The sequence below is a fragment of the Mus pahari genome, chromosome X (assembly GCF_900095145.1).
Source record: "Mus pahari chromosome X, PAHARI_EIJ_v1.1, whole genome shotgun sequence".
Taxonomy (NCBI): Eukaryota; Metazoa; Chordata; class Mammalia; order Rodentia; family Muridae; genus Mus; species Mus pahari.
This window is the reverse complement of record NC_034613.1, coordinates 117,485,727-117,511,698: the sequence shown is the minus strand read 5'-3', so window position 1 is coordinate 117,511,698 and position 25,972 is coordinate 117,485,727. Positions and strand designations below refer to the sequence as shown.

General features: G+C 36.8%; 1 protein-coding gene and 1 pseudogene across 1 annotated transcript in view; one reads left to right on the top strand and one right to left on the bottom strand.

The window, feature by feature from the left end:
- The window catches only part of Il1rapl2 (interleukin 1 receptor accessory protein like 2), a 1,246,644-nt gene that overhangs the window by 196,214 nt on the left and 1,024,458 nt on the right, over positions 1-25,972 (bottom strand). The gene's annotated exons all lie outside the window — the stretch shown is intronic.
- Positions 416-25,972, top strand: part of LOC110313698 — a 156,614-nt pseudogene continuing 131,057 nt past the window's right edge.

The window sequence follows — 25,972 nt, the reverse complement described above, 5'->3', positions numbered from 1 at the left end:
GAGTGGTCTTGGTTTCTGTTAGTAAGATTCTTACGTTTGCCTTTCCCCATCTGGTGATCTCTGGAGTTAGTTGGTATACTTATCTCTGGTTGGAGTTTGTTCCTCCTGGCAATCTGTTAGCCTCTGTCAGCAGTCCTTGTATTCCAGCTCTCTCCTGAGTCTCAGTGGTCAGAGTACTCTCTGCAGGCAAACTCTCCTCTTGCAGGGAAGGCGTACAGAGTTCTGGCATTCAGACCTGCCTTCTGGCTGAAGATGTAGGCCTGAAATGAGTCCTGTTCCAGATGATGTGTAGTCTCTGCAGTTTGCACACTCACCTGCACAGACTAGTCTCTGAGGGACCCAGGACAAGATATGGCTCTCTTACCTTCTCTGGCAGCCAGAGCCCTCCTGGTTGGCCACCCCTCCTCTGGCGGGGATGGTGTCCAGATGTCTGGAGCCTGAAACGGGGTCTGTAACAGAAGCTGTGTTGGTTATGCAGTCCACACTCTCACTGGAGCAGAATGGAGCCTGGGCAACCCTGAGCTTAGATGGTTCCCTTACAGCTCAGGCAATGAGAGTCTTCCTGGGCGGATACCTCTCCTTTGGAGAGCAAGGTGCCTCGTTGTCTGGAGTCTGAAACGGGGTTTGTCCCAGAAGCTGTGTCACTTCTGCAGTCCCTACTCTCACCTGAGCAGATTGGAAACTGAGTGACCCAGATCAAAGATGGCTCCCTTACCAGCTCAGGCAGTGAGAGCCCTCTCCGGTAGACACCTCTCCTCTGGCAGGGAAGGTACCCAGATGTCTGGAGCCTGAAGCATGATCTGTCCCAGAAACTGTGTTGCTTCTGCAGTCCGTACTCCCAACATTCATTAAAGAAACTTTAGTAAAGCTCAAAACACACACAGTAATAGTAAGAGATCTCAAAACCCCATGCTCATCAATGGACAGATCCTGGAAAAAGAAAGTAAACAGAGATATTGAAATAATCCCATGCATCCCATCAGATCACCATGGGCTAAGGCTGATCTTCAATAACAACATAAATAATAAAAAGCCCACATACACATGGAAGCTGAACAACACGATAACTTGGTCAAGGAAGAAATAAAGAAGTAAAGACTTTTTAGCGTTTAATAAAAATTAAGCCTTAACATATCCAAACTTATGGAACACATTGAAAGCAGTCATAATAGGAAAATTCATAGCTCTGAATGCCTCCAAAAAGAATCTAGAGAGAACATACATGAGCAGCTTGATAGCATACCTAGAAACTCTAGAACAAAAAGAAGCAAATTCATCCTAGAGGAGTAGACAGCAAGAAATAATCAAGCTCAGGGCTGAAATCAACCAAGTAGAAACAAAAAGAACTACACAAAGAATCAACCAAACCAGGAGCTGGTTCTTTGAGGAAATCAACAAGATAGATAAAGCCTTAGCCAGAGTAACTAGAAGACACAGGGACAGTATTCTAATTAACAAAATCAGAAATGAAAAGGGAGGCATAACAACAGAATCTGAGGAAATCCAAAACATCATCAGATCCTACAACAAATGCCTATTCTCAACACAACTGGAAAAATCTTGATAAAATGGACAATTTTCTAGACAGATACCAAGTACAAAGGTTAAATCAGGACCAAATTAATGATCTAAACAGCCCCATATCTCCTAAAGAAATATAAACAATCATTAATAGTTCCCTAACAACAACAGCAGCAGCAGCAACAACAAAAGCCCAGGACCTGATGGATTTAGTGCAGAGTTCTATCAGACCTTCAAAGAAGACCTAATTCCAATACTCCTCAAATTATTCCACAAGATAGAAACAGAAGGTACTGTACCCAATTCATCCCATGAAGCCACATTTACGTTTATACCCAAACCACACAAAGAATCAAGAAAGAAAGGGTAATCCAGACCAATTTCCCTTATGAATATCGATGCAAAAATAATCAATAAAATTCTTGCAAACCGAATCCAAGAACACATCAAAATGATCATCCATCATGATCAAGTAGACTCATCCCAAGGATGCAGGGATGGTTCAGTTACAGAAATCCATCAATGTAATCAACTATATAAACAAACCCAAAGAAAAAAAACACATGATCATCTCATTAGATGCTGAGAAAATATTTGACAAAATCCAACACCCTTCATGGTAAAAGTCTTGGAAAGATCAGGAATTCAAGGCCCCTACCTAAACATAATAAAAACAGTCTACAGCAAACCAGTAGTCAAAATCAAACTGGAGAGAAACNNGAAGNAATCCCACTAAAATCAGGGACTAGACAAGGCTGCCCACTTTCTCCCTGCCTATTCAATATAGTACTTGAAGTCCTAGCCAGAGCAATTAGACAACAAAAGGAGATAAAGGGATACAAATTGGAAAGGAAGNAGTCAAAATNTCACNATTTGCANATGATATGATAGTATNTATAAGTGACCTCAAAAATTCCACCAGAGAACTCCTAAACCTGGTAAACAACTTCAGTGAAGTAGCTGGATAAAAAGGAACTGAAACAAATCAATGGCCTTTCTCTACACAAAGGATAAACAGGCTGAGAANGAAATTAGCAAAACAACACCATTCACAATAGTCACAAATAACATAAAATAACTTGGTGTGACTCTAACTAAGGAAGTGAAAGATCTATATAATAAGTACTTCAAGTTAAAGAAAGAAACCAAAAATAACTCAGAAGATTAAAAGATCTCCCATGTTCATGGACTGGCAGGATTAATATAGTAAAAATGGCTATCTTGCCAAAAGAAATCTACAGATTCAATGCAAACCCAACCAAAATAACAACTCAATTCGTCACAGAGTTAGAAAGGTCAATTTGCAAATTCATCTGGTATAACAAAAAAACTAGAATAGCACTAACTATTCTCAGAAATAAAAGAATATCTGGTGTAATCACCATCCCTGACCTCAAGCTGTATTACAGAGCAATTGTGATAAAAAACTGCATGATACTAGTACATTGACAGACAGGTAGATCAATGGAATAGAATTGCAGACCCAGAAATGAACCCACACACTTATGGTCATTTAATCCTTGATAAAAGAGTGAAAATCATCCATTGGAAATAAGGCAGCATTTTCAACAAATGGTGCTGTCTCAACTGGTGGTTAGCATGTAGAAGAATATGAATTAAGCCATTCTTATCTTCTTGTACAAAGCTCAAGTCTAAGTGGATCAAAGAACTCTACATAAAACCAGAGACAGTGAAATTTATAGAGGAGAAAGTAGGGAAGAGCCTTGAAGATATGGGCACAGGGAAAAAATTCCTGAAGAGAATATCAATGGCTTATGCTGTAAGATCAAGAATCGACAAGTGGGACCTCATACAATTGCAAAGATTCTGTAAGGCAAAAAGACACTGTCAACAAGACAAAAAGGCCACCAACAGATTGGGAAAATACCTTTACCATTCCTAAATCTGATAGTGGGCAAAATCCAATAATAGGCAAATATCAATATCCAATATACATACATACATATAGGGGACATTTGGGATAGCATTTGAAATGTACATGAAGAAAATATCTATAAAATAAGTTAAAAAAAAAAACTCAAGATGTTGGACTCCAGAGAACCAAATAACCCTATTAGAAAGTATGGTACATAGCTAAACAAAGAAATCTCAACAGAGGAATTACCAAATGGCTGAGAAGCACCTGAAAAAGTGTTCAATAGCCTTAATCATCAGGGAAATACAAATCAAAACATCCCTAAGATTCAACCTCACACCAATCAGAATAGCTAAGATCAAAAATTAAGGTGACAGCAGATGCTGGCAAGGATGTTGAGAAAGAGGAATATTCCTCCATTGATGGTACAATCACTCTGGAAATCAGTTTGGCGGTTCCTCAGAAAATTAGACATATTTATACTGGAAGATCCAGCAATACCACTCCTGGGCATATACCTAGAAGATGCTCCAACTTAGAAAAAGAACACATGCTCCACTATATTCATAGCAGCCTTATTTATAATAGCTAGAAGCTGGAAAGAACCCAGATGTCCCTGAACAGAGGAATTGATACAGAAAATTTGGTACATTTACATAATGGAGTACTACTCAGCTATTAAAAACAATGAATTCATGAAATTCTTAGACAAATGGATGGGTCTGCAGGATATCATCCTAAGTGTGGCAACCTAGTCACAAAAGAACACACATTATGTGCATTCACTGAGAAGTGGATATTAGCCCAGAAGCTCAGATTACCCAAGATACTATTTGCAAAACACATGAAACTCAAGAGGAAAGAAGACCAAATTTTGGATACTTCAATCATTCTTATAAGGAGCAACAAAATACCCATGGAAGGAGATACAGGGACAAATTTGGATCAGATACTGAAGGAATGACCATCCAGAAACTGCCCCACCTGGGGATCCATCCCATAAACTATCACCAAACAGAGACACTATGGCAGATGCCAACAAGAGCTTGCTGACAGGAGCCTGATGTATGTGTCTCCTGAGAGGCTCTGCCAGTGCCTGACTGATACAGAAGTGGATGCTCACAGTTATACATTAGACAGAGCACAGGGTCCCCAATGAAGAAGCGAGAGAATGTACCCAAGGAGCTGAAGAGGTTTGCAGCCCCCTAGGAGTAACAACAATATGAACAAACAGTAACCCTAGAGCTCCCTGGGACTAAACCACCAATCATAGAAAACACATGGAGGGACTCGTGGCTCTAGCTGCATAGGTAGCAGAGGATGGCCTAGTTGGTCATCAATGGGAGGAGAGGGTCTTGGTCATGTGAAGGTTCTATGTCCCAATATAGGGGAATGCCTGGGCCAGGAGGGAGGAGTAAGTGGGTTGGGGAGAAGGGGGAGGGGTAAGAGGATAAGGGATTTTCAGAGGGGAAACTAGGAAAGGGGATAACAGTTGAAATGTAATAATGAAAATATCTGATTAAAAAAGAGAAAAAAGGCAACTGTAGATCTGGAAGTGAAAATAATTAATAAAATATCTTTACGATAAAGAAAATTCTAAAAACTACCAAACATCAACTTGATAGACAGCACCTATTTTAAAACATAGTAGTTTTCAATAAAAGATGGACAGTGTGCTGGTTAATGTTTTGTTGTGGCTGTTTGGTGTTTTGTTTGTTTGTTTGTTTGTTTGTATCAACTTGAGACAACCAGTGTCATTAGAGAAGAAAAGACTGTTGAGAAAAATGCTTGTATCAAAGTGTTGTGTAGACAAGTCTGTTGAGCATTTTCTTGATTAATGGTTTATTTGATTGCCCAGGCTATTATATCCAGCAAAACTCCCAATAAGTGTAGAGGAAGAAACTAAGATATTCTATGTCAAAAACAAATTTACACAATATCTTTCCACAAATCCAGCCAAACAAAGGATAATAAAAGGAAAATTCCAACACAAGGATGGAAATTATGAACCAAGTCGACTTAACAGATGTCTGCAGAATATTTCATCCTAAAACACAAGAATATAACTTTTTCTTAGAACCTCACAGTACCTTCTCCATAACTGACCATATAATCGAACACAAAACAATCCTCAACAGATAAAAGAAGATTGAAATAATCCCATGCATCCTATCAGAACACCATGGATGAAGGATCCCACCTAAGTATGGATGCTACAGTACTACTCAGTAGGGGGAAGAGAAGAATCTCTGGGAAGGAGAAGTAGAGATTTAAATTTTATTAATTTTCGGTATAAGTTAGATAAATTTTATAAAGGGTATCTGTATAATCCTCAAAACAAATGATAGTATTCATGTAAAGATATAATTTTGAATAATATAGCACTATAGTATGCCTTAAATTCTGATATTGTAGGTTTTCTGAAGTTATTTCCAAAATTATGTTGGCTTTTCTAAGTACTTTATATTTTATAGAACTTTGTAAGCAGCTTGGCAGATTCTAGAATGAAAAAGCATACAGGTAATCTCTTTGAACCAGTTATCAATTTGAAGAAAATGTATGGGTTAAAAGGGTTTTTTTCATTCCTTCCAAAATTAGGATGTATTTATCCACTTATTTTATATGTTTCAAATTAAAATACAAAATGACACATTTTGTTAAATACATTCCTTTTTTCTTTTTTCTTGGTTATTTTATTTATTTACATTTCAAATGTTAACCCCCTTCCCAGTTTTCCCTCCACAATCCCACTATCTCCTCTTTCTTCCCCCTGTCTCTATGAGAGTATTCTCCCACCCACCTACCCACTCCTACCTCCCCTCCATGGCCTTCCCCTACACTGGGGCATCAGAACCAAGGGCCTCTCCTCCCATTGATGTCCCACTAGGCCACCCTCTGCTATATATGTGGCTGGAGTACATCCATGTGTACACCTTGGTTGGTCGTTTAGTCCTTGGGAGCTCTTCAGTGTCTGGTTCGTTGATATTTTTGTTCTTCCTGTGAGGTTGCAAACCCCTTCAGCTCCTTCAGACCTTTCTCTAACTCCTTCATTGGGGACCCCATTGGGGACCCATTGGGGTCCCTGTGCCTAGTTCAATGGTTGGCTGTGAACATCCACCTCTGTATTTGTCAGGCTGTAGCAGAGCCTCTCAGGAGACAGCTATATCATACTACTGTCAGCATGCACTTTTGGTATCCAAAATAGTGTCCGCATTTGGTGACTATATGTGGGATGGATTTTCAGGTGGTGCAGTCTCTGGATGACCTTTCCTTCAGTCTCTGCTCCACACTTTGTCTCCATTTTTGCTTCCATGAGTATTTTGTTACTCCTTCTAAGAAGGACAGAACCACCCACATTTTGATCTTCCTTTTTCTTGAGCTTCATGTGGTTTGTGAATTGTGTCTTGGGTATTCTGAGTTTTTGGTATAATATTCACTTATCAGTGAATGTATACCATGTGTTTTTGTTTGTTTGTTTGTGACTGGGTTACCTCACTCCAGATGATATTTTCTAGTTCCATATATTTGCCTAAGAATTTCATGAAGTTACTGTTTTTAATAGTTGAGGAGTACTCCTTTGTGTAAATGTACCACATTTCCTGTATACATTCCTCTGTTGAAGGACATCTGGGTACTTTTAGCTTCTGGCTATTATAAATGAGGCTACTATGAGCAAGGTGGAACTTGTGTCCTTGTTAAATGTTGGAGCATATAACAAGGTTATATGTTTGGGTGTGGGCCCAGGAGTGGTATAGCTGGGTGGTCAAGTAATACTGTATCCGGTTTTCTGAGGAAGCTCCAGACTGATATCCAGAATGGTTGCACCAGTTTATAATCCCACCAGCAATTGAGGAGTGTTCTTTCTCCACATCATATCCAGCATCTGCTGTCACCTGAATTTTTGATCTTAGCCATTCTGACTGGTGTGAGGTGGAATCTCAGGGTTGTTTTGATTTGCGTTTCCCTGATGATTAAGGCTGTTGAACATGTTTTTTCAGGTTCTTCTCAGCCATTCCATATTCCTCAGTTGAGAATTCTTTGTTTAGCTCTGTACCCTATTTTTTAATAGTGTTATTTAATTCTCTGGACTCTAACTTCTTGAGTTCTTTGTATATATTGGATATCAACCTTCTATAAGATGTAGGATTTGTAATGATCTTTTCCCAATCTGTAGGTTGCCGGTTTGTCTTATTGACAATGTCCTTTGCCTTACAGAAGCTTTGCAGTTTTATGAGGTCTCATTTGTTGATCCTTGATCTTAGAGCATAAGCCATTGGTGTTCTGTTCAGGAAATTTTCCCTTATGTCCATGTGTTGGAGAGTATCATCACTTTCTACTCTATTAGTGTCTGAGTACCTGGTCTTATGTGGAGGTCCTTGATCCACTTGCATTTGAGCTTTTTGCCAGGTTATAAGAATGGAACAATTTGCATTCTTCTAAATGCTAATGGCCAGCACCCTTTGTTGAAAATGTTATCTTTTTTCCACTGAATGGTTTTAGCTACTTCTCAAAGATAAAGTGACCATAGGTGTGTGAGTTTATTTCTGGGTCTTCAATTCTATTCCATTGATATACCTGTCTGTCACTGTACCAATACCACGCAGGTTTTTTTTTTTTTTTCATCACTATTGCTCTGTAGTACAGCTTGAGCTCATGGATGGTGATTGCCCTAGAAGTTCTTTTATTGTTAAGAATAGTTTTCACTATCCTGGGTTTTTGTTATTCTAGGTGAATTTGCAAATTTTTCTTTCAAACTCTATGAAAAACTGAGTTGGAATTTTGATGGGGATTGCATTGAATCTGTAGATTGCTTTTGGCGAGATGGCCATTTTGACTATATTAATCCTGCCAGTCCATGAGCATGGGAGATCTTTCCATCTTCTGAGATTTTCTTCAATTTCTTTCTTCAGAGAAAGTTCTTGTCATACAGATCGTTTACTTCCTTAGTCAGAGACACACCAAGGTATTTTATATTATTTGTGACTATTGTTAAGGGTGTTGTTTCCCTAATTTCTTTCTCAGCCTGTTTATCCTTTGTGTAAAGAAAGGCCACTGATCTGTTTCAGTTCATTTTATATCCATCCACTTTGCTGAAGTTGTTTATCAGTAGTACAGGTTCTCTGGTGGAATTTTTGGGATTACTTAAGTATATTGTCATATCATCTGCAAATAGTGATATCTTAACTTCCTTCTTTCCTATTTGTATTCCTTTAATCTCCTTTTATTGCCTAATTGCTCTGGCTAGAACTTCAAGTACTATTTTGAAAAGATAAGGAGAGATGGGCAACCTTGTCTAGTCCCTGATTTTAGTGGGATTACTTCAGGTTTCTCTCCATTTACTTTGATGTTGGTTATTGGCTTGCCGTATACGGCTTTTACTATGTTTAGTTATGGGCCTTGAATTCCCAAACTTTTACAATGAAGGGGTGTTAAATTTTGTCAAATGCTTTCTCAATATCTAATGAGATGATCTTGTGATTTTTTTCTTTGAGTTTGTTTATATAGTGGATTATGTTGATGGATTTTTTTTATATTGATCCATTCTTGCATCCCTGGGATGAAGCTTACTTGGTCATGATGGATGATTGTTTTGATGTGTTCATAGATTCAGTTTGCAAGGAGTTTTTGAGTATTTTTGCATCGATATTCGTTGTTTGTTTGTTTGTTTGTGTTTTGTTTTTTCAAGACAGTGTAGCTCCCTATGGCCCTGGCTGTCCTGGAACTCACTTTGTAGACCAGGCTGTCCTCGAACTCAGAAATCTGCCTGCCTCTGCCTCCCAAGTGCTGGGATTAAAGGCGTGCACCACCACTGCCCGGCCTGCATCAATATTCTTAAGGGCAATTGGTCTGAAGTACTCTTTGTTGGATCTTTGTGTGGTTTAGGTATAAACATAATTGTGGCTTCATGGAATGAATTGGGTAGTTTTCCTTCTGCTTCTAATTCATGGAATAGTTTGTAGAGAATTGGTATTAGGTATTCTTTGAAGGTGTGATAGAATTCTGCACTAAAACCAACTAACTGGTCCTGGGCTTTTTTTTTTTTTTTGTTGGACACTGTTAATGACTGCTGCCATTTCTTTAGTTGATATAGGACTGTTTACATGTTTTATCTCATCCTGATTTAACTTTGGCACCTTGTATGTGTCTAGAAAATTATCCATTTCATCAAGATTTGTTGAGTATAGGCGTTTTTAGCATAATCTGAAGATTTTTTTTTAATATTCCTGATTTTGGTTGTTATGTTTCCTTTTTCATTTCTGATTTTATTAATTTGGATACTGTCTCTTTGCCCTCAGGTTAGTCTGGATAAGGGCTTACCTATCTTGTTGATTTTCTCNAAGAACCAGCTCCTGGTTTGGTTGATTCCTTATATAGTAATTTTTGTTTCTACTTGGTTGATTTCAGCCCTGAGTTTGATTATTTCCTGCCTTCTACCCCTCTTGGGTGAATTTGCTTCTTTTTCTTCTGGAGTTTTCAGGTGTGCTGTCAAGCTGCTACTGTATGCTCTCTCCAGTTTCTTTTTCGAGGCACTCAGAGCTATAAGGTTTCCTCTTAGCACTGCTTTCATTGTGTCCCATAAGTTTAGGTATGTTTTGCCTTCATTTTCACTAAATTCTAAAGTCTATTATTCCTCTCTTTATTTCTTCCCTGACCAAGTTATCAGTGAGTAGATAGTTGTTCATCTTCCATGTGTATGTGGGCTTCCTATTGTTTTGTTGTGGTTGAAGACTGGCCTTAATCCATCGTTTTCTCATAGGATGCATGGGATTATTTCAATCTTCTTTTATCTATTGAGGCTTGTTTTTGGTTAATTTTGGAGAAGGCACCATGAGGTGCTGAGAAGGAGGTATATTCTTTTGTTTTAGGATGAAATGTTCTGTAAATATATGTTTAATCCACGTGGTTCATAACTTCTGTTAGTTTCACTGTGTCTCTGTTTATTTTCTGTCTACATATTCTGTCCGTTGCTGATAGTGGGCTATTAAAATCTCCCACTATTATTATGTGAGGTGCAATGTGTGCCTCGAGCTTTAGTAAAGTTTCTTTTATGAATGTGTGTGTCCTTGCATTTGGAACATAGATGTTCTGAATTGAGAGCTCATCTTGATAGATTTTTCCTTTGACATGTATGAAGTGTCCTTCCTTATCTTTTTTGATAACTTTTGGTTGAAAGTTGGTTTCATTTGTTATTGGAATGTCTATTCCAGCTTTTTTCTTGGGACCATTTGCTTGGAAAAATTGTTTCCAGCCTTTTACTCTGAAGTAGTGTCTATCTTTGTCTCTGAGGTGTGTTTCCTGTATGCACCAAAATGCTGGTTCTTGTTTATGTATCTAGTCTGTTAGTCTATATCATTTTATTGAGGAATTGAACTCATTGGGGTAAGAAATATTAAGGAAAAGTGATTGTTGCTTCCTGTTATTTTTGTTGTTGGAGGTAGAATTATGTTTGTGCAGTTATTTTCTTTTGGGTTTGTTGAGAAAAGATTAGTTTCTTCCTTTTTCTAGGGTATAGTTTGCCTCATTGTGTGGCTGTTTTCCATCTATTATCATTTGTAGTGCTGGATTGGTGGAAAGATATTGTGTAAATTTGTTTATGGTAATTGAGAGTTTTGCTGGGTATAGTAGCCTGGCCTGACATTTGTGTTCTTTTAGGGTTTGCATGACATCTGCAGAGGATCTGCTGATTTTTATAGTCTCTACTGAGAAGTCTGGTGTAATTCTGATGGGTCTGCCTTTATATGCTACTTGAGCTTTTTCCCTTACTGCTTTTAATATTCTTTCTTTGTTTTGTGCATTATTTCTTTTCTGATGCAACTTATTTTGGAGTTCTATAGACTTCTTGTATGTTTATGGCCATCTCTTTGTTTAGGTTAGGGAAATTTTCTTCTATAATTTTATTTAATGTATTTACTGGTCCTTTAAGTTGGGAATCTTCACTCTCTTCTATACCTATTACCCTTAGGTTTGGTCTTCTCATTGTGTTCTAGATTTCCTAGTTGTTTTGGGTTAGGGACATTATGCATTTTGCATTGTGTTTGACTGTTATGTTAATATTTTCTATGGTATCTTCTTCACCTGAGATTCTTTCTTCCTTCTCTTTTATTCTGTTGTTGATGTTTGTGTCTACTCCTCCTGATTTCTTTCCTAGGTTTTCTATCTCCAGGGTTGTCTCCCTTTATTGTTTCTATTTCCATTTTTTCAATCCTAGATGGTTTTGTTTAACTCCTTCACCTGTTTGGTTGTGTTTTCCTGTAATCCTTTACGGGATTTTTGTGTTTCCTCTTTAAGGCTTCTACCTGCTTTCCTGTGTTCTTCTGTATTTCTTTAAGTGACTTATTTATGTCCTTAAATTCCTCTATCAAAATCATGAGATGGGATTTTAGATCTGAATCTTGCTTTTCACGTGTGTTAGGGTATCCAGGGCTTGGTGTGGTGGGAGAACTGGGTTCTGATTTTGTCAAGTAACCTTGGTTTCTGTTGCTTATATTCTTGTGCTTGTCTCTTTCTATCTAGTTATCTCTAGTGCTAATTTCCCTTGCTGTCTCTGACTGGAACCTGTCCCTTCTGTGATCCTGGTTGTGTCAGAACTCTTTGGAGTCCAGCTGTCTCTATGGTCCTGTGCTTCTGGGATCATGTGATCCTGAGATCCTGGGTGTGTCAGAGTTACTGGGAGTCAAGCTTCCTTCTTGGATCCTGAAATCCTGGTGTGACCAAGCTCCTGAGATCCGGTGATCCTGGAAGTATTAGATCACCTTTGAACCTGTGTTAGAGCACCTGAGATTTGAGCTTCTTCTGGGTGTTGTGGGACTGGGTGAGGAGGTAGTACACGAGGTCTTCTCAGGGCATTGGCTCAGAGTGGAAGGAACCAGTGCCACTGGCAGGACAAGGGTTCCTGAATCCCTGGATGCCAGGGGTCCTAGTGTTGTGGCAGATGTTGTGGTCTCCTCAACTATAATCTTGGGCATGTTTGACAACCAGAGAGTTGAGCTTCTTCTGGGTGTTGTGGGACTAGGTGCAGAGCTAGCACCCAAGGTCTGCTCAGGTTACCAGTTCATACTGGAAGGACTGAAGTCATGTTTTTAGTATCAAATTTTTGAGTATAGGAAGATAGATTGTATAAGTGTATCAATACAATCAAACCCAGAATAACTGTTTTCACATAATCTCCTTTAGTGTTTAGCTACAGCAGATGTTGCACCCTAAATTCCCTGCCCTATGCCATTTAGTCTTTATCCAGTAACTTTCAACTTCTCAAGCTGTTAGTCTGAAGAAAAAGAAAAAAACAAAACTAATGTGTGACTACAGAAGGAAAAAATATCCCACAATGCATTTCTAAGCCAGATATAAATCATTTAAGAAACCCCAATAGCCCTGAAACACACACCCAGTTTAAAATTATGTCACTGTGCTCTGTCCTGTTTAACAGTATGAAAAATTAAGCAATTTTGTCCTTATTTTTATATTTTCCATCAAATATGCTAATTTGGACAAAATTGCCCCAAATGAGGCCTAGAATAATTCAGGCTAAATCACCTTAAAGGAGTTGCCAAAGCTATTCCCTTTTAAAGTTATCCTAAAAATCCTTTCTCTGCTTAAGTCTCTGAGAAGTCTTTTCTAGATGAATATCAAGGTCATTGTGGGTTTGCTAATTCTTAAGTTTGACAGATCTGTTTGTCCTATCACATAGATATTAGGAACTCAGGCTGTGAAATATGTCTACTGTGAATCATTTCTCTCTGAATGCATACAATTCTGCTACTTTTGTGAAAGTTCCTGCATTAGCAGAATCCCCAGCTCTCTCAAGAGTTGGTAAGTCAAGGTGATTTCCCTTAGCCTCTTGTTACAGGAAATGTGGGATGCATACTATTGGTAGCTGTGTAGTTTTTAGCTGCTAGACACAAGAGAAGTGGCCCAAGCACAGCACAGACACACAAAAAATGAAGCTCACTTAACATCAGTTCTTAGCCTTCTGCCTCCTGCCAGCACCAAGACATAAGCATTGCCAAGGAATATCTATATCCACATCTCTTAGCACTTTTCCACGTACTATAGCCCAATTTAGTGGACAAAAAAGTAGGATTTGGGCAGGAAAGAACAGAGGGTGATTTTTCAATAATGCTGAATGTACTTAGTAAAAACACTGTGCTGAATAACATAAATGCTATCATATATTTATCTACACAGTAAAAATATGGTTTTACATAACCAAGCAACTTGGAGAAAATAAGTTTTAAAAACAACCAGTACTACAGTATTTCAAAGACTGTGAGCACTGTGACGTTTAAAGAAAGGCACAGGAATCATGTTAGCTCAACTGGCTATATTAGCTACATAGCTCTCAGAACAATGGTCTGCCTATACCCTATGCCTATCCTAGCTCATCTATTCTGTCATTTGATAGGAACCCAGTGTTTTCTTCTGCAGCATATTTACAACCTTGTTGATGTCCTGAGGCAACATGAATTAGTGCACAGTGTTAGATTTTTAGAGCCAACACTGTTTAGTGTCTTTACATCTTCATAGATACACAATCATAGACAAGTTAATCTCTCTCTTTGATCCTCATCATTCTGTCACATAGAGTAATTCTGTAGTATAAACATGTTACCTACCTTCTAAACCTCATTTGAAAGTTGCTTCATATTGTATGCTATGAAAATATGAGAGGTATATACTGTCAAACACAGTGCATATATATGTACATATGTGCATAATGACTCTGTGCTGACTTCCTCTCAAATCACTTAATACCAATCAAAAGATTTTAAAAAGAAACGTAGATGGGTCACAAAGGGAAAAATAACATGTCTTAAGTGTCTTAGTTTGAAATGTGATGCTTTCCCATGTTTTTCTTATTCTAAATTACACTGTACCTTACTACAGCCATTCAGTCCAAATAGAGAATATTTACCCTTTAAACTTAGTTTATCTGGATTCAAGTCCCCACACAAATCTTTGGGAAGTAAATGATAATATTAAGCTTAGTAACTTGTAAAATTGACAGTAAACCATTTTTATTCTGGGGTAGTATCTAACCAAAGTAAATCAGTTTCCTGGAGTCTTCCATTCAATACTAACTATTCCATCCTAAGTAAACTTCTCACATGCCCACAACTGGAGTTGAAAAAAGGCTACCTGTATTCTGTGTTTGTCATTGTTTTTTCCATTACATGCAATATTGGTGTTTATTGTTTTGGAGCTTGCAATTTAAAAGTTCTAGTTATGATCATTTGAACCTTAAAATAGAATGTGGGAGCAAGTGTGTGCCCTAGGTACAGTGTCTATAATTCTTACCGGTATGAATGGATTAATCAATGCATGTGATCAATGGCTATCTCCAGACTGGGTCTATTACAAAGCCTAGTTTGGCCTAGTGCTTCCTGTCTCTCACATGTGATTCCTGTGTGTTTCTTCAGGACTCTCTCAGGAAGAAGGCCATTACCAGGCTTGGTCTCAAGAATTGTATCATAATGGTGAACACTTTTTTTTTGTTTGTTTATAATTTACCAGGTCTGTGAGTTTGTGTCATTAGCCCCAGAAACAAACCTGGATTTAGTCAAGCAATATATGTTGCACAGAATCCTCATAAAGGATACGTGTGATTTAAAATGCTGTTAATTTATTGTCTGTATGATTTTAATCTCAATGCTAAAGTAATATTATCTGTCTGTAGGTGTATAAACAGTAAATGTAGTAGCAACAGAAATGCTATTATTTTGTTATTATTATTTATGTCTAGGCTAATATTTCAGTAATTACTATATATAAATTATTGGGGGTCAGAGTAGAGCTCGAGGCCTATTTACAAATGTTTCCCTGGGCAATTTTTAAAAGTAAATTTGTTTTATTGCTTTTGTAACTGTAAAGTTTAGGTTATTTTTAAAAACCTAATCATAGCTCTAATTTAAATGTTTATTTCCCTCATCTATATTTATTTTATGATTTGAAAAAGATCACCAGCATATTTACAGTTTTTTTTCCTCCCTGAAACAGAAGGCAAAGTTACTGGCATGGTAAACACACATAAAAAGTTAGTTGAAGGAAGCAATTGCTCTATTTTACTGCCGATAGTCCCAATTGGCAAATGTAAATGTAGCTGGCCAGCAGAACTCTTTCCTCAAATGGAAAATTCATCCATAAGACATGGAATCCAAGCAAGTCAGGTATCCGGCACATAGCAAACATTATTCCCTGCACGACAAGTTCGAAAAATCTAGGAGTTAGGACTTTTAGCCAGTGGTGTTTAATTCCTGAAGAATCAAGAGGCCCTCAACATAAAAGATTGCACCAGAGCATGAACTTGAGAGCAACATAGAATCAGTGCTTAATTTATTTCTTCAACAACTCTTTATTGATCATATAATTCCAGGAAACTACTGAAGCAAAATCGTTGATACATTTTTAGTGTCTCTTCCTTACTCCAACTTTAGAAATGATAATAGAGTTGTCTGATAAGTACCGATACTAAAATTTGGCCTCTGTTCCATATGTAATTATCAATGGCACACTTTCAATGATCCAGTATCTTTTTAAAAGTCTCATTTACCACTGTGCTCTAGAAATCAAACCACAGGACAATAAGTTGATACTTTTCTATTTCATTACCTCTAGTATTGGGAGTTTTAAGAGTTAAAAGGATAAAGAAAATATTACAATTTTACTGAAGAAAAATAAAATTATTAATAAAAAAGTATTGTGCACTGTGATTTAAAGTGACTAAAAGCATAATTAAAGGTACTTGAAGAAAAAAACAAGTGTTAAAAAACATAAAACATAAAACTAAGACTATCAGACTTTTTTTATACAGCATCTAGGTTTGATATATAATTTAGCCTTGGATGTGGTAAGTGACTCCTCGGTCAAAAATTATACTGATTCTGGAACTATCCTTAATATGTGGTAAGTATGGGATCTAGTCAAAAAGACATATAGTCTCTTTGATATTATAAATGATTTAAAAGTATAATGTGTATAAAGAAAGTGAAAAAAATCCTACAAGCAGGAACATCTTGAACACTTCGAGACTCACATAGCTTCATAGCAATGGATGCCACATTATTACTGTGTCCTAGATCCTACTCCAGGATGGAAATGCAATGGGATTTGGTAGGAGAGTGGAAGAATGAGGTCAGTAACAGGGGAAAGTATTGTTTTTGTGCTTTCAACATCTTCAAGAGACATCTGTAGAATGGTAGGATGGTAGACACATGCTGTCTAATAGAACAATTTAGTATAGAAAATGTACCTTAAATGTTGACTGATGAAAATCATAATATGGAAAATCTACCTACATTTGTCAATTAAATCTATCCCAGTACTGTGTAATAAAGGAATGCTGAAGAGATACTCTACCTCTTATACAAGTATAACTTTTTTAGGGTGACAACCATGAAAATTATGCTAAGTAACATGACATGCTTTGCTTGCATAGCTGTGTATAGGGCACATGTGGTTTTTAAATTATTAGAAGAAATATTTTAAATTCAACCTCTTTTTAAATTGTTCCAACTAGAACTATCCCATGAGAACACTAAAGTTTTAGACATCACTTTAGATAATAATTTTGATAAGTAATTTTCTATTATATTACATGACTATTTAAAAAGATAGGAACACACACTCTCTCTCTTCCTTCTTTTTTGTTCTTTTTGAAACAGTCTCACTCTACAGCCCAGAACACTGAAGTCTCCTATCTCTTTCTTCTGAGATTAATGGTATCCACCATAATGCCTAGTGATAAAAAGATTTTAAAATTTAAGTTTCATTCTGGATAAAGTACTTTGACTATATGACTACATTGATAATTCTTTCTAAGTTAATGAATTTGAAGCCAGACATTGAGGTGCAAACCTTTAATCTTAGTACTTGAGTGGTAGATGCAAAAGAATTCTAGTTCAAGGTCTTCTGCTTCTTCATAGTGAGTTTAAGGACAACCTATAATACATAACATCTTATCTCAAAAACCCAAAACAACTACAATAAAAGAATATATTCATTAATCTTTGTTCTAATTAAGTATGCATGACAGTCCTATGTTACCTTCAGGAAATGCATTCCAAACCTTCTGTATATGCCAGAAACCCAGAAAGTATAGAACACAATATATAATTTATATTTTTATACATATGTACTTATATTGGTTTAATTTATAAATTAGGCACACTAAGAAAGTAATAATAGTCATAATAATATAGAGTGATTTTAATGACAAACTTTTAAAAAGTTCATTGGAAAGTTATAAAAACAATCTACAATTTTCCAGTAATTGTATTTGGATCACAGATGACCATATGTAACTGAAAGCTTGAAAAACTGAAATCACAGGCAGTCTAAACTACAGATATTGTGGAGTTCTATACAATTGGCTTATAATCTCTATAATATGTTTATGACATCTGCTATTTTAGGATATCTCTTCACTTTCTCTATAAATTCTATTATTCACCAAGTAGTAACACTATATAGTTACTCTAAATAGCTCTTTTTTCATGACTGTATTTTAGTTCCCTAACACAATGGAAGATCATGAGAGAAGTGAGTATCCTAAGCCTTCTTGAGACCTGTTAAAATACACACTACAGTAATTTGTGCATAAAGATAGGAACAAAATACCCTTAGAAGAAGTTACAGAGACAAAGTTCAGAGCTGAGACAGAAGGAAGGACCATCCAGAGACTGCCCCACCCAGGGCATCCCATATACAACCACCAAACCCAGACACTATTGCATACACCAGCAAGATTTTGCTGACAGGACCCTGATATAGCTTTCTCTTCTGAACCTATGCCAGTGCCTGGCAAATACAGAAATGGATGCTCACAGTCAGCTATTGGATGGAACACAGGGCCCCTAATGAAGGAGCTAGAGAAAGTACCCAAGGAGCTAATGGGCTCTGCAACCCTATAGGAGGAACAACAATATGAACTAACCAGTACCCCTAGAGCTTGTGTCTCTAGTTGCATATGTAGCAGAAGATGGTCTAGTCAGTCATCAATTGGAAGAGCACAGAGGAATGCCAGGGCCAAGAAGCGGGAGTGGGTGGGTAGGGGAGTAGGGCAAGGGGGCAGGGTATAGGGAATTTTTGGAGAGGAAGATAGGGAAGGGGATAACATTTGAAACGTAAATGAAGAAAATATCTAATAAAAAATTTAACAAGATAGGAACACTGTACATAGCTGGCCTACTTATTGAGTGAAGTATTGATATTTTTATTTCAACATTTGAGTAATGCTATACTGATCCCTCACCTACCTCCGTGTCTTTAATGTTAGCCTTATACTAACAGGTGTTTTGGTTAGTGTCTAAAAGTGTCAAGGGATGTTTTTATAAGGCCTGACCATGCATATTACATTGGATTCTTTTAAACACAATATACTCAACAATGTACAGAAATTTGCTCTCACAGAATGATACACCATAGGCTGTAGAGAATCAACCTTAATTTTCTCCTAACATTCAAACATGCACAGAATCCTCCTCCTGTAAACACAATGTGTAGAGTTGCTTATGAACTCAAGTGCTATCATGCACAGCAAAAGGACCATTCAAAATCCCATGTGCTTATCTGCTATCTAATTTCCCTCTGGGCATCCCCATCATTTATCCTTGATGGAAAACGTGCTTCTCTTAGGTGAGCCTACTAAGAAAAAGACCATGGGAAGTCTAATGTCATGAAAATATAGAGCATGTCCTTAGACTAGTGATTTTCATCTGAAGTATAAATGCCAGCTTTGGGTGGCAGTTGTTTGAATCAGTGTTATTGACAGTAACAGAGACAGTAGAACAGAGGATGACTATATAGCGTTTTCTTGGCCTGGTAGCGTGTAGCTCAGTGAAATATTTTCTTGTCTCTTCTTCCTCTCATTTTTATGTTTTGCCATTAGTCCAAGAAACCACATCTAAGTCTTATCGTATCCTGATGAAACACTTTCCTGATTAAAGATCTCCTGGGGGCATTCATTGTGTCCACACAGTAATTTCCCCCCAAAACACTTCAAAGATTCACATATTTCATAATTTATTTACCTTCTTTAACAGTCATTGCCTTTTCTAAGGTCACCAGTGAACTCCATAGTAACAAACCCAATGAAAGTCTTGTTATGATACTACTCTGTTATTTCATCTTGCTTAATTCTCTCCTAAATTTTTGTCTGCTTTTGAGACTAGAGAGGTAGATTAGCAGGAGAGTGCTTGCTTAACATGCACAAAAGCCTAGGTTCCATCCAGAGCAATGTAATATAAAAGAAAAAAATATCCCCTTGGTTTTCATGGGACCACCTTGTTTTATAAATAAATATTTTATTAATTATGTGATAACATCCTACACTGTATTTTCATTATATTCATTCCCAACTCCTTGCCTTAACTCCTATCAAATTTACCCAAACCTTGCTACTCTCTGAGTTCATGTGTTTTTTTTCATTTAATAACTGATATACTCGAATTTCTGCTGTCCATATACTACTTCTGGGTACTCATACACTCACTGGTCTACAGTTGTAGTTAAACTATCAAGAGTCACACCTATAAAGAAAATGGAAGATTCCTCCACTAAATGTCATAAACTTTACCTAGCTCTTCAGTAAGAGGTGGGGGCTCATGAGTCCCACTCCAGTCTTTAATGTTGACTGGCTTTCTCTGTGCAGGCAATCCTAGTTGCTGTGAGTTCATGAGTATAGCATCCAGCCAAGGCCATAAGACAGTCTTTTCTTTTGTTCTTCTCCAGCCTCCAGCTCTCAGAATGTTTCTGCTACTGCTTCTGTGATAGTTCCTGAGACTTGAGCAGGGTGCTGTGACATAGGTGTCCCATTTGTGGCTGAGCACTCCACAGTCATTTATTTGCACTTTGATCAATAGTTATAAGCTTCTGTGTTAATTGCCTTCTACTATACAAAGAATCTTCTGGGTGGGATTTCTTTTTAATATCCTTCACGACCTTACACTTCCTTCTTGATTTCCCCCACAGTGCTTGATTCCAGTCTGATTTTTCTGTGCTCATGGTGTTCTGACTCTATAGCGTTCTTTTGAATGGTTACTTCTAAGCCTGTGCCTGAATTGCCAGCTCGACGTAATTATAAGTTATGTACATTTCAGGACTCTTCTTTCAGGCCTTACATATTCTGATAGCTTAAACAATATTTTCACCAGCAAATCTCACAAGAAAATATTATTCCATATATACAAAATTGAACCAACCATATTTTCTTAAATTCTCTTGTTCCTTTCCTCACTTCTGAGAATAGCACCATTATACATATCACTTTCTATTTTGGAAAGCTATAAATTATCCCCATCTTCCAATATTTGTTACTACTAATATCCATTTATCCATTGATAAAATAATACTATTTTTATTTTCTTAGTAACATTGGGAATTAACATTAGTAATGTGGGTTTCCTTCAACTTCATGAATCACTGAAGAAGTTAGTAAGCATGGTTTCTTCTTGAGTTCTTGCTAGAATTCCCACTCTAACTTCCCTCAATGATGGACTATGTTCTAGATATGTAAATTTAAACAAGTTCTTTTCTGTATACATAGCTTTCAGACATGATTCGTTTTTGTTGAGAATTTAGTACACGAGTTCATTGGGTTATATTGTTTCCAACACTCCCTCTCTGCTCTAGCTCTTCTCATGTCTACCTCACTCCCTCTCAAATCCATGTCCTCTGCTGTAATTATTACTGTTATGTAAATATGTGATATTGACCACAGTTACACATAGCCACAACCAAATATACTTAGGCCCCTACACACACACAGACACACACACAGACACACAGACACACAGACACACAGACACACACACACACACACACACACACACACGTTTCCAGGAAGTGTTGCCTGAATACACATGCATTTAAGGTAGACCACTTATGGTTGGATAATCTATCAGAGATTTGCTCCTGGAGAAAATGCATTCTTTCCCTAAGCCATTGATTACCTGTAGCTTTTCATCTAAAGCTAGGGCCTTGTGGTATTTTCTTTATTCGAATTGGCATATAGAATTATGTGATCACTGTGGAGGTCATGTATAGGCAATTATGTTGTTAAATTTCATAGCTGAGGCATCTCCATTATGCAAAAAGACAGTAGGTTTCCTGGTGATCTGTCTTTTTGCATTCTTCTCTTTGTCTCTTCTGCAATGCTCAATGTATGTAGGTATAGGGGTTGATTTTTTAGATGTACCAACTGGGACTGGGTACCCCACAGCCACTTAGTCTTTGCCTTTTGACTGGTTACCATCTCTGTTGTAGCCCCTGTCTACTGTTTAAAATACCCTATTTGATGAGGAGGAAGAGATAAATTTATCTATGGGTTTAAAGATAAGTATTTAGAATAGCATTAGAAATAAGATTAGTTAAGGAAAATGGTAATAGTATGTTCCTCTTTAAAGTCTATGGCCCCTCAAGTAATGGTATCTTGGGTAGCATTACAAAACCAGACATGAAATTTTTCTTATTGAGTTGGCCTCAAATCCAATTACATAGCAGTTGGTTACATCTAAGGTACTGGTGCTATTGCACCATTATGTACATCTTCTAAGAACAATCATTGTTGTGGGTTTACAAGCTTTACATAGCAGTAGAACTATTTATTACTATTAATTTCTGGAAGCCTATATAACATTTCTGATACTAGGAGAGCTTGCCTTCAGGGAGGATGCTTCCAGCTCAGTTCTAGTTTGGTTCCTATGAGTCCTATGTCTGAAGTGTGTGGTGTCATTAGAAATCGGATCCTACCTTAATATTCTGAGATGTAACAAAGAACAAAGTCAATAGATTATATTGTTTCCGAACAGTGATTCTCAACCTTTGTAATACTGTGACGCTTTAACATAGTTCCTCATGTGGTGACCCTCAACCATAAAACTATTTTTGTTGGAATTTCATACCTATAACTTTGCTACTGTTATGAATCATAATATAAGTATTTGAATTTCCCAATGATCTTAGCTGACCCCTGTAAAAGGGTCATTAGACTCTCAAACAGATCACAACCCATAGGTGGAGAACCACTATTTTAAAGAGTCTCCTGGACTTGATATTTATAGTTTTATCATAGCAATATAAAAGCAAACTGTAACGATGAGATCTCATATAAAAAAGAATAAATGTAAAATTTAATTGCTATGTTGAAGAGTAAAACATGAAATTAGTGCAATTACGGTAACAGTAGTATGACATGGTCATCGACAACCAAGTATATGAGAGCAACAGAAGACAAAAAGAACTATTAGAGACAGGAGGTATAATCTTTCACAATATAAATTGCTCCATTATTATTTGGATGTCCATACTCTGACAAATATGAGGGACAATTATACTTAAAACTTAAGACACTGAGTATTTAGGTTTCTTTGTTACAGGAGCACAAATATCTATGTCCTATATTATTTGAATACTTTATTATCCTCTTTCTTATAGGCATATATTAGTATCCAGAGCATGCAGCTTATTTATAGGATGCCAAATAGACTTTTGTGCTAATAACATGAACATGAAGTTCCTTTAAGATTGGATTGAATAGGTATGGGTCCTAACTGTTTTAAGTGTGGTAATTGCTATGTATAAGCTGACAAGTCTCCTTTACTTTCTGGATATCAGTTTCCTACTGAAGACCAAAGAAAGTTGGATGTAAAATTTCTCAGATGTCCTATATGGATAGTATTTGGGATTATATAATTTGAGGGCCTCTTCTACATTTTTTTAAACTCTGAGTGATTAGGTCAAGTGAATGAAAGAAAGATAATGAACGTGTACATGACAAATAGTGTTCATGTTGAAGTCTGAGTTATGTCTGTATAAAGATAACAATTTTTCTTAATTTTTTCCAATTCTATTTTTGCCATTTCCCCCAGTATCTGACATTTCACCATCAATGAGATAAACTCAGAAAAATATATTTCTATCTTCAAAGGGTTAAATTTTGGTTCTAAGGCTCTTCTAAACCTAGTTATGCTCCTTACTCATTTTTTACCCATCTTTCTCCTTTATAGATAGTATATGAAGTGCATTTAACTCAATAGTGCAAGGCTACCTACAAATACACGCCATTGGGATCACGGTCATATTCATCTTTATTCTAATTTAGGCTTTTATCTTCTCACATTTTCCAATGTAAAAATCACACATGTAGGAAGAAGATGCTATGTTCATATGCTTAGCAGTTGGAAGAATATTTCCTGAAGTCATAATAATCCTTCCAGGCATGAATTAATCACTATGGTGCTTAAAGAAAATTGCATAGTGCAATCCTTTTTCATTACATCTACCAAATCTAGAATACTTCACTTTGAGAATGGGCACAGGTAGTTACTAGTGCAGATTTGCAAAAGTAGTATCATCTGTCCCAGGGGAGCGAGGTCTTACTTGCTATGAGAAAGATACACTTTCATAAGAAAATACTGGTCCTTTCTATGGAAAGAATGTGTCTGTAAGTCAGGAGTAATAACTCAAACACACTGGATTAAAATAATGAGGGCATATCTCTCACTTAGATTTCATGCCCAATACAAGTTGGTAAGGTGAAGGCAATGTCAGGTAATCATTAAAAGGACTGACTCAAAGGACAATGCATTTTGAAATAGGTTTCCATATCACTATGGAAGGATAAATGAAAAGTTCAATCTAACACAGGCAAGAAATGACAAGGGACATTTCTGCTCACATTTCCACATCCAAAGAAAGTAATTTACAAATCGTTTTAATGGGATAGGGAAGTATAAATCTAATATTTAGTTATCTGTAAGGGGAACTGAAATATCTGTGGCAACCTTATTGGCTACTGACCATGGCACTCATGATACCAGAGATTCAGTTGTAATTTTGCTATTAGATACAGGATTTATGACCCTTTGGTTTAGTGAGCCTTGTAATCATACAAACTGATTAGTTGGAAGGATCAAATCATTATACAGAAGAGAAGGTACACATATATAATTTACAAACTATAAGGTAATAATATAAATGCACACACTTTTTTGATTAATTACTTAATATAAAAATAGAAGTATAGGTGCTTTTTTAGACAGAGTATATTGAAGCAAATTGTAGAGGATAGGTGGGAATTGGATTATCCTTAAGCAATAAATAGCAGTTTATACCAACTGTTACTTCTTTGACATAGTATAATATTTGACCACTTCATGAAAGATAAACTGGTGTTGGAATAGCTCTATTATGATTGGCGATAAAAGTAAGATCTGGGTCTGTGTTGCTCTGAGAACATTAGATGCAATGCCAATGATTTCATGCAATTACAAAAGGTTGCAACAACTCTCACATCCAATTAACTTCTTTTTCAAAGCCAGCATTCCATGCAATGTGCTAATGTGACTTATTAATTCAATAAATTACCATAAATAAAATTGCCTTTATTTGAAACTCACCTAGTTGATATTTCCTGGATTGACATGTGTAGGGAAAAAGATAAAGAGTTTAACAGAGAAGTAGTAAAAGAAAATCCCTTCTCTTTGTTTCTCTGAAGAATCCAAATAAGCAACTGTTTCTGAAGCATGTTAAGTTTGGGGGACTATGAAGCGTTCCAAATGTACAACCCATATCAGGATAGCTTAGCTTGGCTTTTTTATGACACCTCCAGTTTTTCATCATTTGTATATGTTTGGTTTTTTTTTTTAATTGACTTTAATAGTACTAGAAGTTTCCAATAGGAATGCTCAAGAAAATGAATTGTAAGTGTCTTCTGATTTTTTCCTTTTGGAAATAACTTTGTTGGTATACAAACATACAATCATATTTCTAATTAACTAATACATTTCTAATATTAAAATGTTGAGATAATATCACAAAATCAAATCAGTAATAGAAAATGCTGTTTAGAGACATAAGAGAGTGACTGATACTCAAGTGACTTCTTGAGGAAGACTATTCCTTTTTGAGCAAATGGCTATTGTAGTGTCTATTCCTGGTTGTCAACTTGACTATATTTGGAATGAACTACAATCCAGAATTGGAAGGCTCACCAATGAACCTAATCTGGAGGCTGGGAGATAGAAGTTTCTGATCTGGATCTTGGTATGGAGATCTTGAGACACAGTGGCTATGGATTCCAGAAGATTAAGACAGGGAGCTCTCCGAGTTTAAGGTCATCTGGGATTAAAGGTGTGGTAGCACACACCTTTAATCTGGGCTACACCTTCTGCTGGAGACCATAGAAGGACATTGGAAGAAGGGAGTCTGGTTCTTGCTCTTTCGCCTGCTTGCCATGTGGGACTAAGCAACTGCTAGATTTTTGAACTTCCATTCACAGCTACTACTGAAACATTGTTGGGAATTGGACTGCAGACTGTAAGTCATCAATAAATTCCTTTACTATATAGAGACTATCAGTAACTTCTGTGACTCTAGAGAACCCAGACTAATACAGAAGTTGGTACCAGGAGTGGTTCTAGAGGAGCACAAATAGAAGGATGAATCTTTTAAAATACTGGAATTGGCTTGTTGATCCAATTTTTTTTATTTATTTATTTATTTATTTATTTTTGGTTTGTTTTTTCGAGACAGGGTTTCTCTGTGTAGCCTTGGCTGTCCTGGAACTCACTCTGTAGACCA